The sequence below is a fragment of the Muntiacus reevesi genome, chromosome 12 (assembly GCF_963930625.1).
Source record: "Muntiacus reevesi chromosome 12, mMunRee1.1, whole genome shotgun sequence".
Taxonomy (NCBI): Eukaryota; Metazoa; Chordata; class Mammalia; order Artiodactyla; family Cervidae; genus Muntiacus; species Muntiacus reevesi.
Window position 1 is genome coordinate 4,968,118 of NC_089260.1, and position 16,984 is coordinate 4,985,101.

At 40.2% G+C, this 16,984-nt stretch overlaps 1 pseudogene; it reads left to right on the forward strand.

The window, feature by feature from the left end:
• The first annotated feature begins 257 nt into the window (after positions 1–257).
• On the forward strand, positions 258–594 carry LOC136145036 (ubiquitin-conjugating enzyme E2 D2 pseudogene; annotated as a pseudogene).
• The last annotated feature ends 16,390 nt before the right edge of the window (positions 595–16,984 follow it).

Sequence of the window (16,984 nt, forward strand, 5' to 3'; positions counted from 1 at the left end):
GAGGCCCCAGCGTGCGGGAGGCCTGTCTCTGGCAGAGCCGGTGTGAGACCAAGAGACCTCCCTCCAGAGCCGCCGGGATACTCAAGGGCTTTGGCCGGACCTTGAGCACACCATGAGACAGCCAGCAGCCAGGCGATGAGCACAGACTGTGGGGCTGAAGCGGATTAATAAGGAGCCTCGTGGTGTGACCCGTGACCTTCCAGCTCAGTGCTCTGCAGGGCCGGCGGGGGTGATACGATTCGTGGGAAGCCACAGTCATGGGACCAGATGACAGCCCGTATCAAGCTGGCCTTTTGTTTTTGACAATTCACTTTCCTATGTCTACCCTTTTAAACCACCTAAGGTTGCACTTACGACACGCATTTGTAAAGAATTTACCCTCCAAGTATTAGCAGTAATGGCAGCGTTCGTCTCGGTGTTCTAAGGTCACACTGGTCTCATGCTTCCACTATTTCTAAAGTTCCTTTATCCCTCTGTTCACTGCCGTGTGATCCAAACCCAGGTGACCCCGTACTGCCAGAGATTCCATGGATCTATGAAACAGCAAAGTACAGCAGAAGAGCTCTGGAGTGGACTCAGAAGTGTACCATGTGATGCTGCCTTAAAGTCAGAATAACCTGCATTATAGCTGGAATAAACTGATACTGTTCCTTTTTTGCTTTTCTTATTCAGCTGCAACCCATCAGACCTCATCTTTTTAATTCTATTTTTTGTTTCCCACCTTCCATTCATTCACATGCTCATCTGAGAAGACTTAAGTTCTTCCAGCTTTGGACAATGACTGCTTTTAGAAACTGTACAAGAGAACAGTTGCCCAAGGTTCAGAATTTTTTTTTAAAAAAAAGGAGCATGTATATTATGTGGCCAATGCCTTCACTCTAACTTGGTCATGAGATTAAAACCGTTCCCCACTGCTCTAACAAGCTGAAGAATCCCCTGAGAGGAAAGGCAGGCGATGAATGCTGAGTCGTCACATCAAAGGAAGCAGCATTTTTCTAGCAGCTTCCATGCGTGTTTAAGCCTTCCACCATTAGAGATTTGAGGCTACATGATATACATTATGCTCGTAACTGATGTGGCTGGAGAACTGGTATTGAATTTATAGCATCAACAGGACAGAAAATGTGATGCATTTTATGCATATCAATAAGGGAATGACCTGTTCTTGTTCCACAGAGAATGGAAATTGGAAGTCAAACACCCTTTGTATTCCAAAATAGAGCCTCCAACATTTTGTGATTTTCATTTAAATTGTTAGGAGGCTTGAAGCTATTAGCTAATCTATCTTCCAATGCACTGTTTGATATAGAACAGAACAAATGATGCAAGTTGTCAACAGATGAGTGATCAAGTAATAGCTCTGCTAGCAATTGATTTTTTTTTCTTCAATAAAGTTGCATAAATGAAAAAGAAAATGTGGGTCAAGGCAATGTGAACAAACAAATGACAAAAGCCCCATAAAATGTAGCTGTGTATGAAGAATAGGGGGCAACAAAGGGCATGAGATGGTTGGATAGCATCACCGACTTTATACACATGAGTTTGCACAAACCCCGGGAAACAGTGAAGGGCAGGGAAGCCTGTCACTCGGCAGTCCATGCGGTCACAGAGAATAAGACACGGCTTAGCAACGGAACAGTGAGGATCAGGGTGATACCCAGGTCTCCTGAGGAGGTGTGCCAGGCCTGTTCTGATGAAGTCCTGCACTTGGCCCGGCCTCCCTGCTAAGCCCTGTCTCCCTCCCGCTCCCATCAGTTTCCCTGGGACCCGCCCAGCAGCAGGAGCTGCAGCATGGAGCCCCGACGTGATGGATGGACGCTGGGTATCACTTTCAAGCCTGTCTTGACTCATATCCCCGATCTCTACGATGTCCTCCCCTGCTGTCCTTCATCCCTCTGCTAGCTAACTCCATCTCAGGTTTTAAGGCTCAGTCTGAGCTCTGTTTTATTTCTGAAAGTCTGCCCCCTGACCTGACTCCGTCATCCTCTGGGCAAAATGTTTGAGAACAAAGTGAAATTGCTTGTATTTGAATCCTATTACTAGGTCTTATTGTCCCTTATGACCTTAGGCAAGTTCCTCTTCGCTTCAGTCTTGACATCTGTGAAATGAGAATAATAATATATCTGTCTCGAAAAGTATACTGCTATATATTAAAAGAGCTTGTACCAATGAAGTTTTTACAACCCTACCTGGTACATGGGCTACCCCGGTGGCTCCGTGGTAAAGAATCTGCCTGCAATTCAGGAGACGTGGATTCGATCCCTGGGTCAGGAAGATTCCCTGGGGGAGGAACGGCAACCCACTCCAGTATTCTTGCCTGGAGGATCCTATGCACAGAGGAGCCTGGCGGGCTACAGCCCATGGGGTCACAAAGAGTCAGACACAGACTCACAGAGTCACTGAAGTGACTTAGCACAGGCACGCACCGTATAAAGTAAAGCGTTCCATAAATACCAGCTACTGCTATGATTATCTGCATTGCTGATCTGACCAAAACATTTACGAGTCCCTTGAGGGTAGAGAGAATGACTAAATCATCTCCGTCTCCAACCCCTAGTATGGCACCGGTCACATGGTAGGTGCTTAGAAAGTGCTTCATAAATAAATAAATGGATTACTAAAGGCTAAATGTTTTCTTGTCATTCAGTTTGCAGAAAAGACTTAGATTAAGACTTATATTTGAAAAACGGTGGTAAAATGGCATAGTTAAGTAGGTCAATTACATTTTGAGGCAGGCAGATCTGGTTTTTTACTGGGCTGATGAAGATTTCCAAAATACTCTTTTTCATTTTACTAAGTGAGGTAAAGTTGCTCAGTCATGTCCAACTCTATGTGACCCCTATACAGTCCATGAAATTCTCCAGGCCAGAATTCTGGAGTGGATAGCCTTTCCCCTCTCCAGGGGAATCTTCCCGACCCGGGTATCGAACTCAGGTCTCCCGCATTGCAGGCGGATTCTTTACCAACTGAGCCACAAGGGAAGCCCTCATATAACTAAACCCTTAGTTTTTACTAGAATCCAGTTTCTGGGTCTAACAAAACAAGATGGGAATCTAAACCATTTATTCATTATATCAGAATGGGCATGTTGCCTCTTTTATCTTTATGCCTAAGAATTTTATTTAAAATCTCTCTTCTTTTATATCATTGGCACTGCTATTTTATAATTAATATTATTTTTTGATATTTTTGATAAATTATCCAGTTGATTAATATGTTAATTATATTGTTATATATTAATTTAACATTAATATTAAATATTCAAAGGCAACTTGGAAAAGATATGTTTTAGATAGAACTAGTTCCAAAATCAAGCAGGAATCTTCTTGTTCCCCTGTATAAACATTCATATTCATGTAAAATCTTTCCCACCTCCTCTCATTGAATGATCTGAATAGATTTTTATTAGCAGGAATGAAAGAAAGAATTATGAGCAGCAATTGTCACTAACTACCCTTGTGACAGGATAGACGATGTGAATAATATATGGCTGTGTTTCATCTTCATTTAACTGGGGAAAAAAAAATAGTTTCTCTAATCTGTTGCAGCTTTGACACGATCTCATGAATGAACTTTTGTCCTCTCCTGGCTATTGTTTGGTTCATACATATTCAGGCTAGAGCTTTTGTAACCAAATATAGGAAGTGTAGTGACCATGAAGATTAATGCCAGTGGGCAGACTGGAGGCTGACGACTCTGACAAAGAACAAAAGGCTACATACCTATTGTGATTTCAGTTTGGGAAACAATACAAAATTATAGCTTGTAAGAATCTAGTCCCCGCTGAACTTGGGATAAAAAGGAAAACAAAACCTCCGAAGCTCTGTAGATCATTGGTTTGTTTTCTCTTTGTCAGACAAAGAGAATCTTAGCTTTGGAACAGAGCCTATAGTGAAGACGCCCTGCAGTCGCTGATTGACATCCCAACCTGCTAACCCCTGGTCTTTCTCTCTACATTTCTGCCCTTACCTTCAACTTCCCTTGGGAGTTTAGCAATCTTTTCTAGCATGACCTCTCCCATCTCCTCCTCATCTTTGACAGAAGAGAAATGACAGCGTTCTGTACCAGGCCTAAGATGACCTTAGAATCTAGTTAGAGATGTGGAGAGATTTGATATAGATATTGGGGCGTCCATGGTGGCTCAGATGGTAAAGAATCTGCCTGCAATGAAAGACACCCAGGTTCAACCCCTTGGTCAGGAAGACCCCCTGAAGACGAGGATGGCCACCTACTCCAGTGTTCTTGCCTGGAGAAATCCCTGGCTAGAGATAATCAATGCCAAGGCTCTCACACAGCCTTTGAACTCCCCAAAGAAGTTTCAGTCCATACTGAGACGCCTTGAGGTAAAGCATGACTTTTGATGAGCAAAGACTAGTTTCATGAAGTTTAGAAATGGCTCGGTCTCCTCTGATTCTCTAGTGCCTTCCCAGGCATATCCACCACGGAGCTTCCCAATTGTCCCTACAGTAATCAGCCTCCTTCTCACCAACCTCCCCACTGCTGTTAGGACTTCCATTTTCTTCTCCAAAAATTACTTTAATAGTTTCACTTTCTTTGAGTGACACAGGAATTGCTATTAAACAATTTCTTTCTCTTCAAAATCGGGTTTATCTTAGTATCCACTCAAGAAAGGCAATGTCTAGATTAAATTACATGTGATAATTCCTGCAGCAACGTTAAACTTGGCACATAATAAGTGTTCATTAAGATACTAGAATTATAATACTCCTAATATATGTTTCCATGTTCTTGATTTCATTTAAAAAATGCAAGTTTTTTTTTTTAATTTCCGTGAAAGGCAGTGATTTTTTTGTTGCTGACACAAAGTCTATGTTTCTCAAACAAAAGTTGAATCATGGTGTAGTAGCCCAGAATCACAGAAGAAGCACATGACCCAGTAACTGTGTGGTAAGGAAGTTTTTGAGTGATGACTTCTAGTCATGTTAAGAACCGTAATCACCATGTGTAAGTGTTCATGGAGCAATTGTCAAGAGATCGTTTACTGAAAAGGGCACTAGTCCTGGAAAATATTGGAAATTTCATTCGTAATATTGTTTTCATTAATGAGGACTATATCAGCAAACTGCTAAAGGTTTTCCTTTCTGATTTCAGAGGTTGAAGGTGGAAACAACCCAAAAAAAAATCAGAATGAGCCCCAGCTGAGTGAGTAACTGAGGCCAGGGTGTGAGGTCTATTGCAATGATGACTGGGTTTGGCTGAAATCTTCTCTTACAAACCGTGGTATACTTCTGGGGTAGGCGTGCGAGTGTAGAGTGATGGTATAGTTCAAAACACAGGTCAAAATTTAAATTTTTAGCTTATCTTACTCTGCAAGGTACAAGTGGTTTAACCACTCTGAAATTCATTTTCAAAATCAAATGAATTCTAGGTTTCAAAGTGTGCTTCTAAATGACATAGGGGAAGTAAGGCTGCAATTTCATGGGACTTTCCAAGATATTTACTTATTTGTCTTATTTCTCAATCTGACCATATGGATTAGAGCTAATGAGAATAAGTATTATATTGAAGGATTTCTCCTTCCAGTCAAAACTGGATTTATGGGATAAATTTTCCAGGAAAAGTTTGTCAGTTTCCTCTAAACTCAAGACTTTTTTCCCTTTTTGTTTTTGCTTTATACAGCGTAGAGGTTTTTCCCCATATTTTTTCATCTCTCTAGTTAGGATATGTCACCATCCAGAGGTAACACCTATGTGCTCACTATATATTTCATATCAAAGGCTCATTTGTTTTGCAACTCAAAGTCTGTACCTCAGCCTCCCTCATCTATTTCCATCCTTCCTTTCCCATCACTGCTCTGGTAACCACCTGGTAACATATGCCCTCTTAGGTCCTTTCATGCTGTTGCAAACGGCAAGATTTTGGTGTTTATTTTTTAATGAGTAATGTTCCATTTTGTGTGTGTGTGTGAGGGTGTGTATACACACCACATCTTCTTTATCCACTCATTTATTGGTTAGTATATTGGTGGGCATTTGGGTTGCTTCCATAGCTTGGCTATTGCAAATGACGCTGTGATGAACATAGGGATATATGTGTATGTGTGTGAGTCACTCAGGCACGTTCGACTCTGCGATCCCATGCCTGTAGCTGACCAGGTTGTGTCCTTGGAATTCGCCAGACAAGTATACTGGAGTAGGCACCATTCCTTTCCTTTCTCCAGGGGATCCCACCCAGGGGTCGAACCTGGGTCTCCTGCTTTATAGGCAGATTTTTTTTTTTTTTTTTTTGAGGTTGGAATTGCTTCTATCAGGGCCAGCATGGCAGGTCCACCACGGTCAGGTTAGTGTTCTGCTCTCGGAGGCAGCCAAAGCCAGGTGCCTCCACCTGCCACCTGCCTGGGTTAGTGGAACAAGCGAGTCTCAGCCAGAGTGGGGAGGCAGGGTGGAGCCCCCAGGGCCCCAGGGGTGATGGAACAGGAGCGGCTGGCGTGCAGGCAGATTCTTTACCAGCTGAGCCACCATAGAAGCCGTGTGTGTGTGTGTGTGTGTGTGTGTGTGTGTGTGTGGCCAAAATATGGGAGCTTCGGCCTCAGCATCAGTCCTCCTAATGAATATCCAGGATTGACACCTTTTAGGACTGACTGCTTTGATCTGGCAGCCCAAGGGACTCTCAAGTGTCTGTTTTAGCACCACAGTTAGAAAGCATCAATTCTTCAGTGCTCAGCCTTCTTTATGGTCCAACTCTCACATTCATACATGACTACTGGAAAAACCATAGCTTTGACTAGATGGATCTTTGTCAGCAAAGTGATGTCTCTGCTTTTTAGTATGCTGTCTAGGTTGGTCATAGCTTTTCTTCCAAGAAGCAAACTTCTTTTAATTCCATGGCTGTAGTCACCTTCCACAGTGATTTTGGAGCCCTAACACATAGAGTCCATCATTGATTCTATTTTTTCCCCATCTGTTTGCCATGAAGTGATGGGACTGGATGCCATGATCTTAGTTTTTTGAATGTTGAGGTTTAAAGTCATCTTTTTCACTCTCCTCTTTCACCTTCTTCAAGAGGCTCTTTAGCTTCTCTTCGCTTTCTGCCATAAAGATGGCGTCATCTGCATATCTGAGGTTATTGATATTTCTCCCAGCAATCTTGATTTCAGCTTGAACTTCATCCAGTCTGGGATTTTGCATGATGTACTCTGCATATAAGTTAAATAAGCAGGGTGACAATATACAGCCTTGATGTACTCCCTTCCCCATTTTGAACGAGTCCATTGTTCCATGTCTGGTTCTAACTTTTGCTTCTTGACCTGCATACAGGTTTCTCAGGAGACAGGTAAGGTGGTCAGGTTTTCCCATCTCTGTAAGAATTTTCCAGTTTGCAGTGATCCACACAGTATTTTGATAGGAATTGCATTTTTCTCTGTTTTGAGGATGTTTGCCTGTTCTTGGGTGACACTATGGTGTTCTGTTTGGCAAGTTTCTCTTATTCCCAGGTGACCCTAGCCTTTCATTGTTTGGATCATTGATATTAATTAGCTCCAGTAGGTCAGCATCTCTCACTTCAGTTGAGTTGGAGCCCAACCTGACTAGATGCTTTTGCTCTACTTTTTCTTCCTTTAAAGGGCATTCTTCCACCTGTGTAACTCAATGGGAAAGTTGTAGCCTAAGGCCTCTGTGCCAAGAGATCTGATCCATGAGCAACAAAAATAATGGAGACAGAGAATGACTGGTTCATTTTTTTTTTTTTTTTGTAATACACAGTTACGGGTGTGCCTATTAAGCAGATAGCAGAAAATTATATAGTCCCACCAAAAAAAAAAAAAAACCCAGGTAAATAGAAACCAAAGTCAGCATGTGATAAAGAAGAAAGCATATGAGGAAAGAAAGCCCATGTAGAGTGACTCAGAAGTTGCAAAATGTTTAGAATTGCTAAGAACGCCAGAGAGCTCTCTGAGTAGTTTTCCACAGCGGTGATCCGTGCCACTTCCACCTATTGACATTATCTGAGTTTGTCTGTGCTTCCTTTTATTAAGCACTGGACACTGTATATTTTTCCAGATGCTACATTGTAAATGTCAAGTTAATCTCAAGTTTTAGAAGAATATTTTAAGAGACCAGGTAGAACCTACTTTGGAGAGGTGTTTTTTTTCATTCTTCCATTAATTTTCTGATTTTACTGCTTAGAAATTAAGTTCCAGAGATTGTGTAGAGAACTGCAAACAACTCTTGATTTCTTCTCAAAGGAATAGATTTGTTTTTCAGAGTGATATGTGTGCAGCAGTCCTGAATCTGCTTTGCGTGTGTTTTTAAATTGGGAAGAGTGGCTGAGAAGAAGGGAATACACAAACCAGAGACATCATGAAATTGAAGGCCTCAGTGTAAAACTCATCATTTCTGATCTACGTAGAGGCTTAGCTACAAAGATGGCTTGACAGAGATTTCAGGGTCATTTACTACTCAAGCATAACCTAGCCTAGTCTAATTGATTCAAAAACTTTTGATTAAAAAATAGTAAGATGCTTAATAGTTGATAATCAGAAACCACCATCCATTTTCTAATCCTTTCCCACTCTCGAGAATAGTCAGTTTTTAATGCTTTTAGCTATTTCTTCTGATAGCCATCACTAAATTATATTTTATACTGCTGTTTTTTTGATTTATCAGTTTCAGACATTATTTATTTCCTGCTGCAGTAGACAATGATTTAGTTCTCTTTCACTCCCACTTCATTATCTACCTTTCCACTAAAATTAGATAATCATTTTTGGGCATTTAAATGCTATCCATCATCAATATTTTTAGATCCCGGGACTTTTACTTGATTTATTCTTTCAGGAAGCGTCCTGAAAGAATGATGCTTTCATGGAGATGTTTTCTGAGCCCTTGCATATCTTAAGACATTTTTTCTGTTCTCCAACTTTGATTGATAGTTTGGCTAAGTATAGAAATCAGGATGAAAACCAAGTTAAAAGCACTTCTCTACCATCTCTGGCATGCTGTCAACAAGTCATTAAGCATATCATTGAGAAGTTCAATGTTATTCTGATTATCTTCTGTTTGTAGATGAAATGCTCAAGATGTTTTTCCTCTCAGAGCTTTTAGAAAATTCTCTTCTGTAAAATTTCACACCAAGTTCTTTGTATCATTTTTTGTTATTCAATGAGCAAGGCACTTATTTGGGCCATTTCTTCCCCTATGTGTGAGTGAGTGAGTGAATGTGTGTGTGTGTGTGTGTGTGTGTGTGTGTATGTTTAAAACTCCTATTGGCCTCATGGATAGATTCATGGATACAGCTCTCTTGAGTAGACTCTTTAGTCTTTTCTTAGGCATATTTGATCTTTTTTTCTTTCTCTGTGTTATTTTGACTTTGCAGTTTTGTTGTATTTCCAAGATTTCTTTTCATGCATTTTACAACTGTTCTTTTGAAATGTTTTCCTTTGACAAGTACATTTTTAAAGTCTGCTGGCTTGTGATGACTGAAAACTCCTCACTTCTCTTCCCTTTCCACAACTTTTCCCACCAGGACAAGAGTCAGCTCCTGTCCCCACTGGGTCATCTGAAGTTTCTGCCCATTCAGTCCCAAACTGGTCATTTATTAACTTATTCTTATTGTGTTATAATCCTGATTATATGAAAATTTTTCTTTTATCTCCATTTTTAAATCCATGGTATAATCACTGGACTCTCTTTTGAAGTTAATAAATATACTTGAGAATTTTAATTATGTTGTTGATAGTTAATTTTTTCCAAAAGTGAAAGAAGCTGTGAGAAAATATTTTTTCTAATCCTGAATTTCAAGAACAGATTTGATCATAGCGTTTTAATGCAAGACTTGTAGCACACTGTAATCTTTAAATTTGGGATACCCAAGGAGGAAAATCTTAGTCACAATTATACATGCTTCCTAAAATTTAGGAAGTTAAATATCAAAAAGTCCAAAGAAAGTCAGATATAGATTTACTTTAAAGGGGAAAAAATGACTCAGGAGAGCAAGATTATTCTGCACTTAATACTTTTGAATAGCAAGAAAGGGCTTATTAAAATGGTTGGTTATAAAAGGAGCTTTCTAGATGGCCTAGAGAAAACATGGAATGAGGAAAAAATATACCATAGTGGCGTGCAGACTCTGAGATAATATTGCTCATTTTAGTCCAGCTCTACTGCATATCAGAGGCCAGACTTTGTCAAAATATTTAGTTTCTTATCTGTAAAATGAGATAATAATACATGCTTCATAGAATATTGTGAATTTCAAATAAGATAGTGTATATAAAATGCTCAATAAAAGATAGATTAAATCATGACATGGTTGAGGTGAAGACAAAGTGTGAAATAAGCCTTCTCTAAGAACAATTTGACAAAGGTTAAATCTAGGAACTGGAGAAAGAAATGGCAACCCACTCCAGTATTCTTGCCTGGAGAATCCCAGGGACAGAGAAGCCTGGTACACAGTTGGACAGAACTGAAGTGACTTAGCAAAGCTAGAAATGAGCCAGGGCTTGAAAATACATCAAGAACAAACTAAAAACCATTTTCTTAGGTAAGTGCAGCCTCAGGAAAATAAAGAATAGGTGATTAGGATGAGCAGCATCATGTTAATCAATGACAAAGTGAAAATGTTCCACCATCTCCTCTGCTCTGGCAAGATAATTATCGTATCAGGAAGAAAAAGTGTTAAATTCTTCAATAAAATTATACGAGAAGTTAGGGTAGAAAATCGCAGGAGATCCAGTTTTCATTCTGAATGAGCGTGAGTCTCTTGGATGAAGAGACTTATAGGTGCAGTGAAAAATTCCAGCTTAACGTTGAACTATCATCCACAATCTTTAAAGAAATGGTGACCTCAGAAAAAGCAGTAGAAAGACTAGAAAAGTTGCTGCTTTTCCAAATTTGAAACAAGAAAAAGATAAATGCTATAAACTGTGCAGAGGTGATCTTGGCATTATTAGTCAGTCACACAAAACTTTTGAACAGATATGATTTGGAGAATGCCTAGAGAACAGAGACTTATTACTGTTAAACAGGGATTAACTAAGAAAACATTTTTTCCATTTTTGGTGAGGGCCTTAGCAAGGTATCTGGCAAAGTATATTGTCACTGACAAAATGAAACAAACAAAAGACTGGCTAATGAACAAATCTAAATTTGAGTGATGTTTTATAAAGGTATAGGCCCCGTATTCTATCCAAGATGAGTTATATGCATGTGTATATAAATTTTTTGGTCTGTGACTCCAGTGAAGACATGCATGACAAATTGGCAAATGAATTAAACCAGTAGTTATTGAGATGACATGAAAGTAGAAGGAAAGAAAATGTTAGAGAAATTGATTTTAAGGTTATGATAGATGAAGCTAATAAGACAAATTTAATGAGGTAAATATTTATGACATATAATATCAATATTTAAACAAATGTGTAAGCAAAATATAAAATAAAGCTCATTTCTGAATTTTATAAAAGATGGTTAAATAATACATAAGTACTACATAAATGTTACATATTTATGCAGCAATATAAAAATAAATACATAAAATATAAATTAAAAAATCCATCCTATCAATAATCACAAGTTCAGGATAGGTGCTTATGGCTAAGTAGCTCACCTGTGAAAATCAGTTTGGTGCTATAGTTGCCACTGAAACTTAAGTACCATCAATAATGCCAAGGAGCTGAGCCAACAGGTATTATAGTCTAAGCTAAATACTGGTGCTGGGAAAGATTGAGGGCAGGAGGAGAAGGGGACGACGGAGGATGAGATGGTTGGATGGCATTACCGACTCAGTGGACATGAGTCTGAGGAAACTCTGGAGGTAGTAAAGAACAGGGAAGCCTGGAGTGCTGCAGTCCACAGGCTCCCAAAGAGTCAGACACCAATGAGTGACTGAACAGCAACAAGCATTTTATAGACCAGACAAAGGGAGTGTCTGTATTAGAAGATCATCAAATTTCTATGCACGTTTCAGACAGCCACATCTACAGGAGTGCTTGACAAATTTCAATATTAAGAAGACAGTGGAAGAGGAAATATAGACTGCTTGGTATGAAGAAGAAAGGGCTTGGAAGAAAAAACCAACATGCTGGAGATACTTTGTTGCTCACTGGATTTGTAGATGTGAAAGATTAGACACATTTTTTTGCTGCTCAATAGAACCAAATGGGCACAATAGGTGGAAAATCATATCCACCCATATAGTCTACGGTTCCATATCTACCTCAAAAGTTCTGAAGAAGAGGAAGAAACTTCTTGTTAAAGACTTACCACAGTGACTGACACTGTCAAACCACTCAATCAGTTCGGTTCAGTCGCTCAGTCGCGTCCTCCTTGCGACCCCATGAACCCCAGCACACCAGGCCTCCCTGTCCATCACCAACTCCTAGAGTTTACTCAAACTCATGCCCATAGAGTCGCTGATACCATCCAGCCATCTCATCCTCTGTCGTCCCCTTCTCCTCCTGCTTTCAATCTTTCCCAGCATCAGGGTCTCTTCAAATGAGTCAGTTCTTCACATCCAGTGACCAAAGGATTGGAGTTTCAGCTTCAGCATCGGTCCTTTCAATGAATAATCAGGACTGATTTCCTTTAGGATGGACTGGTTGGATCTCCTTGCAGTTCAAGGGACTCTCAAGAGTCTTCTCCAACACCACAGTTCAAAAGCATCAATTTTTTGGTGCTCAGTTTTCTTTATAGCCCAACTCTCACATCCATACTTGACTACTGGAAAAACAATAGCTTTGACTAGACATAACTTTGTTGGCAAAATGATGTCTCTGCTTTTTAATATGCTGTCTAGGTTGGTCATAGCTTTTCTTCCAAGAAGCAAGCGTCTTTTAATTTCATGGCTGCAGTCACCATCTGCATTGATTTTGGAGCCCCCCAAAATAAAGTCTGTCACTGTTTCCACTGTTTCCCCATCTATTTGCCATGAAGTGATGGAACCAGGTGCCATGATCTTAATTTTCTGAATGTTGAACTTTAAGACAACTTTTTCACTCTCTTTCACTTGCATCAAGAGGCTCTTTAGTTCCTATTCACTTTCTGCCATGAGGGTGGTGTCATCTGCATATCTGAGGTGACTGATATTTCTCCCGGCAATCTTGATTCCAGCTTGTGCTTCATCCAGCCCAGCATTTCTCATGATGTACTCTGCATATAAGTTAAATAAGCAGGGTGACAATATTCGACCTTCACGTACTCCTTTCCCAATTTGGAACCAGTCTGTTGTTCCATGTCCAGTTCTAACTGTTGCTTCCTGACCTGCATGCAGGTTTCTCAATACACAGCAGCTACTGGTGGTGTTGTGTTTAGTCTTTGGGGAGTCATTTTCTGAACCTTTCTCATTGATTCTCCTACTGTGTTGATATTCAAGAACAAATTCAGACTTCTTCAATTAATTGTTATATCTCTCTTCTTAGAATTATATGGCAATGAAGAGGAAAAGTAAAATCATTTAGATAGTCAATGAGAATAATACTTATTCCTGCTACTATGGTAATCATAAAAATTTTCCTGATGATATTTCTCCCAAGACACACTGCCACTTATTCACTTATCCATTACAGATTCTGACTGAGAAGCACAATTAATCAAGTTTTCTTCCATGAAGAAGAACTGTTCTCATTTTCATTATTCCTATGTTCCTGGATTTACCTCTGGGAGCTATGTTAGACACTTTAAAGTAATGTCTTTATTGAGCTAAATACCTGATAAATACTTGACAAGTCAGTCCTAATCGAATTTGCTACACTTATTTATATAACCTAATAACGTGACTTTGGTGGCTATGTATTTCAAACAGAAAACATCAGTGAACCACTCTATAGCTGGTTAATGAATGACTGTAACAGCTTAACTCTACTGAAATAATTGCATTGCGTTAAAGTGGCTGGGACTTCCCAGGGGGCTCAGTGCTAAAGAATCTGCTTAGCAGGGCAGGAGATGTGAGAGAGTCTGGCTGGTCCCATCTCTGGGTTGGAAAGATCCCCTGGAAGAGGGAATGGCAAAACCCATTCCAGGATTTTTGCCTGGGAAATCCCACGGACAGAGCAACATGGCCGGTTATACAGCCCACGGGGTCACAAAGAGCCGGACACGACTGAGCCCACACCCAGAGTGGTTCCCGAGTCATTAAGTCTCAAGGACATTTATTTGGTCATGTTTTCTTATAGTGTTCAGGAATACCTGCAATCTTTTCTCCATTTAAGAAAACGAACTACTTATTTATGAAAATACTCAATCATCCAAGTTTGTGGTCAGTCTGATACCTTACCAATAAGCAAATTTTAAAAGACATTATCTTTCAATAGTGTGATTTATCATCATCATTATTAAAAGAAAGAGAAAATAATTAGAAATGATCAGAGCTTTTATCATAATTAACATTCAGAGTTAATACTAATTCTAACTTCAAATTAATTCTGTAAAAAATCTCTGGGATGTTGTAAGAGGTTTGAAAAGTTTCATAAAGCACAGAAACGATTTTCTCCACTCTGTTATTTTTCTGCTTTATCTCTACGTCCTTCCTCCTCTTGTTTTCTCCCTTTCAATTTATTCACTTTTTTCCCCTCACATTGCTTCTTCTCTCCACCCTTCTTTATGAGAAGACAAAGAAAAGCCACAGTTTGTATGTAAATACCTACATGTAGCATAATAAGAAATATATTGGGTCTTTGTCCCCAGTTTTGGCACAGATTTCCGAAAACACTTGGAATTTCCTGAGTGACAGAAGTGTCTTTTGTTATTTGTTACAGAATAACTGACTTACAATGGGGCCCCCTAGATAACTTCTGGATTAAACTAGTCACTGACCAGGAGGTGACGGGGGGAGCTTCTCGCCTCATCCACCCAGCTCCTGGTGGAGATCAAGCTGTCTAAACCCCCTGAACAGGAGTCAGGGGCCTTGCGGGTTGGTGCGCAGACCCAGGCTGCTGGAGGGGGGGCCCCGGAGAGGCCGTGGGCGCTCTGGTTCCTCCCCCACCTTGCTCCACCCATCTTGCCATTTGACTGCTACTGAACCACATCCTTTATCATAAACTGATAAACAGAACTGAAGTGTTTTCCTGAGTTCTGTGAGCCATTCCAGCTAATTATCAAAGCTAAGGAGGGGGCTGCGGGAACCTGTCCATCAGAAGTCTGAGTGGCTCTGAACTTTGCCACTGGTACCCCAAGGGGAAGCGCCGTGTGGGATGGAGCCCCTAATCTGGGCTTCGTGAACTTCAGATAGATAGTGTCGGAACTGAATCGAATTGTTGGACAGCAACCGGTCCTGGAGAACTGAAGAATTGTTTGATGTTAGAAAACACTGCTCTACAAATGCTTCAGAATTAATGGCTGATTAGATAACTGCCTGTGATAATTAGGTCCTTGGTTATTACTAAAATATTCAAGGGTTATTTATTATGTTTGTACTTGTATTCAAGGGCTGACTTTTGCTTATTTTTGAATGGCTTAAAAGTAGAATAGGTGGAAATTTTTGATGCATCCTTCTTTCTTAAAGGCCACTGAAGGTGTAAATGCCAAGCAGTATAAAGACTGTTTATGCAAAGTTTATTAGAGTAGGTCATGTTTAATACACATGCAATGTTTAATTATTATTGTACTACTGAGAGAATCTTTTCAAAATACATAACCCACTGCTTAAAGTAGGAGTAGCACCTTGTAGTCAAATGCATGGCTTAGAAAAAGAAATGAATTATAAGGTCAGTGTGCTTGATTTAAAAAAAAAAAAGCAAAACACATACTTATTAAAATAGAATTTTTAATAAAACACCTATATTGGAGTAAGATTTGCATTATGGATAATTTCTTTATATTCCCAAACTATTTACAGAGTATTCTATTATAAAATAATTTGAAATATGTTTTCGATGGTTGAAAAAACTCAAATGCCTTTAAAAGCTAGCCAAATAACAGACAACGTATAAGACCATGAGTAATTGTGGACATTCTGAAATAGTGCATTTCAAACTAAAAGCACTCACAATCAATGTATTTAAAAATGATGAGTAGGCAAATAAATGCAAGTTCAAGAACACTATGAAAGATAAAATCCTGTTTACAAAAGCAACAAAAGAGACAAATCGTTAAAAACAAACAAAAAGAAAAAGGTAAAGGTGTATGAAGATTTCAATGATAAATCCTCAGTCTATAAAAATAAGAACTACAAGCAAATCTTGATCTCTTGGCAGTGGGTTTGCTTTCCACGCTATATGTGCAGAAATCTTGAAACTATTTTGAGTGTGTTAGACTGAACAACTGAGAGGAAGGAAGATACAAAGGAGATCAGTGTGGAGTTGGGATGAAATCAGAGGTATCAGTGTAAACGCACCATTTCTAAAACAAACAGTAGCTTGTCTCCAAAGACGGCCACCATCAACACCTCCCCTCCCTGTCCACGCACAGCAGACTTCCAGAGAGAGAGGCGGTTACCTGGCTTTCCTTACCGGCTTCAATCTGGGCACGCCTGTGTCTCGTGACCCCAGTAGAAGATGCAGAAGAGGACCCGGGACCAGCTCCAGGCTCTGCCTGTTAGAGGACAGGCAGTTTCAGCGTCCTCCTTTCACTCCTGTCAAGGCTCCTCTCAGGACGCAGCCACGGTGCTATGGAAGACCAGCCTCACGCAGAGACCCCGAGCGCCTCTCCAGTCGACTCCCTCGCTGAGCTCTCTGCTGCCCGCCAGCATCAGCTGCCAGCCCTGTGGGGGAGCCGTCCTGGACGTCCTTCCAGCCAGACCTTGAGACAACTCCAGTCCCAGGCACTGTTGAACAACTGTGCGAAAAAGCCCAAGCAAGGGCCTAGCTGAGGCCAGCCAACACAACAGTTATGAGAGGTAATAATCTATTGTTGTCTCAAGTCACTACCTTTTGGGGTCATTTGTTATGTAGCACCAGAGAGCCAAAACCTGCTGAAAGACGGTGGAAGTAATACATCTTAGAAGCAGTGATCTCAGCGTCTAGGTCAGCGACCACAGAGTTTTCTTCACAAGGTTCCTCACCAAAAGAAACCAGTTTTTGTTTGTTTTAGGC